The sequence below is a fragment of the Amia ocellicauda genome, chromosome 6 (genome assembly GCF_036373705.1).
Source record: "Amia ocellicauda isolate fAmiCal2 chromosome 6, fAmiCal2.hap1, whole genome shotgun sequence".
NCBI classification, from domain to species: domain Eukaryota; kingdom Metazoa; phylum Chordata; class Actinopteri; order Amiiformes; family Amiidae; genus Amia; species Amia ocellicauda.
The window spans coordinates 20,190,603-20,193,708 of NC_089855.1; the positions used below are offsets into that span (position 1 = coordinate 20,190,603).

At 41.1% G+C, this 3,106-nt stretch overlaps 1 long non-coding RNA gene across 1 annotated transcript; it reads right to left on the reverse strand.

Moving 5' to 3' along the window:
- Window positions 1-332: 332 nt before the first annotated feature.
- Window positions 333-1,131, reverse strand: LOC136751789 (uncharacterized). Its single transcript, XR_010817070.1, has 2 exons — window positions 761-1,131; window positions 333-666 (listed from the first exon to the last, which is right to left on the reverse strand). It is a non-coding gene; the product is annotated as an uncharacterized LOC136751789 (long non-coding RNA).
- Window positions 1,132-3,106: the final 1,975 nt, after the last annotated feature.

Genomic DNA, 3,106 nt, shown 5'->3' on the forward strand with positions numbered 1-3,106 from the left:
TTCAACCAATCACATTTTGGCAGCACGACACCATGAGAAGGGTGCGTGATACAGATGTAACTTAGAGGTGGTTTTTTTTTTTTTTTTTTTTAAATGGATCCATGCCCGTTCGAGTCCAAAAGACCCGTTCAGTACCGAAAGAATAAACAGAACCTTAAAATTGTGCCACAACAGGCAACGCCAATGTCACCACCTATGGGGTACTTAGGGCAACACGCTCACGACCACGCCACCTCTTTTGTTTAATGAGAGAGGACCTCGTACACCCCCGTTGAATTTTCTCCCTGGGCAGGCTCAACTGGACCCCAGAACACCACCACACAGAAGGCAAGTTATGCAAATAATTTATTTAGCTAGGGCAGGGCATGAAGACTGCACTAGCATAGACTAATTAGAAATATACATTTTTTTTTTTTAAGATTAATAACCTTTAATAAAACTGGGCGCTAAAACCAATAAAACCCTACCCAAACAAGGAAAAATAGAAAAGGTAACTATCATAAAAAACAATTTCCTACTCTAAAATACAAGTAGCAGCAACCAAAGTTTACAGTTTATGATCCACAGGAAAGTGCGGTATTGCAGGCAGAATCTCATCTCCTCAGAGGATATCATCAAGTCGGTTCGGTAGTGCCGGGACCCATCGACCTACTGGGACCTCAGCAACTGTAGGGAAGAGCAAATATCAAGTCACAAATTGCACAACCTAAAATGCAGTGTTCAATAATCCTCCTATTTCACGGACACACGCCAGGCCCACCAGGATAACAGGCCAGCCGATACAGGAAAGTCTCTGCAACCCCAACACAAGCGCTCCATCTCTATAGGTGAACAGACAACTGAAACACCCTGATGAAGTCTCAATGAAGAAAGCTCAATTCTCGCTTGGTGTGGCTTCCTGCTTTTAACTCTTCCCTTTTCTCATGAAAATAAAGCACAGTACTTAACGCTCCGTGAAGTCTCTCTATCGGCTCCCATAGTGCAATGTCCGCCGCCTCTCCAGCTTCCTTTATAATCCGTTTCATAGGGGAAATCTTCAGCACTCGCCACTGTTCCTTATCTTCCACTCTCTCAGCCGTGCTCCTCCCTCCTGCGCTGCACCTTGGCTTGGGTCCAGGCATATGTGCTGCTCCATGGTTGGTTGCCTCCTGACTGATCATCTCTCTATGTTTAAATACTCTTAAGAGAGACTGGGGTACAGGTGAAAACAATCACTGAGATGACGTGCAGGATGAGTCCACGTGGAATGTAACCTGGCAGTATGCGCTTACAACCCAAAACAATCAATCAATCAACCAATAATTAACCCAATCACCAAAAACCACAAATGTAAAAATTAAGGAAGAAAACAAGAACATACTTCATAAATAAACAATCGTGAAACCAATCATTCAGAAAACAATACTTAAGTGAATTTAAATTAGATAATTAAATAAATAAACATTGATAATTGACTGCAGTTGGCTCGTTACACCCCGCCCATAACACCAACAATAGCCTATGACAAGGAATAGTGCAGCAAAGTAGTCTGGTTACTGTGTTAAATGTTCTTAAAAATAACTTAGCCTACATTATAAAACTGTTTTCGATGTGTAGTATATTTATTCAATTGCAAAACAATGTGTCCAATTTAGCCTACTGCTCAGCGAAATTTGGCGTTAATGGAACTAGAAAATGTGGTAGAGTTACAGAAATGTACGAATGCTAACAGTTAACATTTTAAATTTATTTTTTATTAAAAAAGCCAACAGGAAAAATGGCATCCAATATCCTACAGTAGTGCTAGGCAACATTTAGGTAACCTGTAATACATGAAAACCATATTCTTGGTGATTGTCAACATGGGTTTAGACGAGGCAGATCATGTCTTACTAATCTATTAGAGTTCTTTGAACATGCAACTGCAGCTGTAGATCATGTGAAAGCATGTGATTTTCAGAAAGCTTTTGATAAGTTTCCACACCAAAACTGATACTCAAATTGGAAGCTGTAGGCATTCAGGGTAATGTAAGTAGATGGATTATGAACTGGTTGATGTATAGGAAACAGAGGGTGTCGATTAGAGGAGTTGCTTCTAACTGGAGTGAGATTGTTAGTGGAGTTCCACAGGGATCAGTACTAGGGCCTGTGCTTTTTCTAATCTATATTAATGATCTGGACTCTGGGATAGTTATCAAACTTGTCAAATTTGCAGATTATACTAAAATAGGTGGCTCAGCAGATATAATCTCAGCAGCACAGGCTATTCAAAGGGACTTAGATAATATTCAGTTGTGAACCGACACCTGGCAGACGAAATTCAATGTGGAAAGTATTACATGCAGGTATCAAAAATGTCTACTATAATTACACCATGGGAGGAATAGAACTAGATGAAGTAACGCATGAGAAAGACCTAGGAGTCTATGTGGACTCCTCACTTTCTCCATCCAAACAATGTGGGGAAGCAATAAAAAAGGCAAACAGGATGTTAGGGTATATTGTCAAAAGTATAGAATTCAGAACAAGGGCAGTAATGTTCAGACTGTACAATGCGCTAGTTAGAGCTCATCTGGATACTGTGGACAGTTCTGGGCTCCACACTTCAAGAAAGATATCGCTGCTCTAGGGGCAGTTCAGAGGAGAGCAACCAGACTTATTCCAGGTCTGAAGGGAATGTCCTACTGAGAGACTGAGGAACTGAACCTTTTCACCCTGGAACAGAGGAGACTACGTGGGGACTTGATTCAAGTCTTCAAAATCAAGAAAGAATCATCAAACCAGAGGAGCTTTTCCAGATCAGCAGGGACACACGCACCCGGGACACAGATGGAAATTGGGCTTCAAGGCATTCAAGACGGAAAACAGGAGACACTTCTTCACACAGAGAGTCGTCACAATCTGGAACAAACTGCCCAGCAATGTGGTTGAAGCTGAAAATTTGGGAACATTTAAAAATAGACTGGATAGGATCCTTGGATCACTTAGTCATTAATGGACACCAAACGAGCACGATGGGTCAAATGGCCTCCTCTCATTTGTAAACTTTCTTATGTTTTTATGTCCTCTAAAACTATTGGTAATGGCACAGGGACATCATAGAAAGGACACAAAAGACATCCTGAGA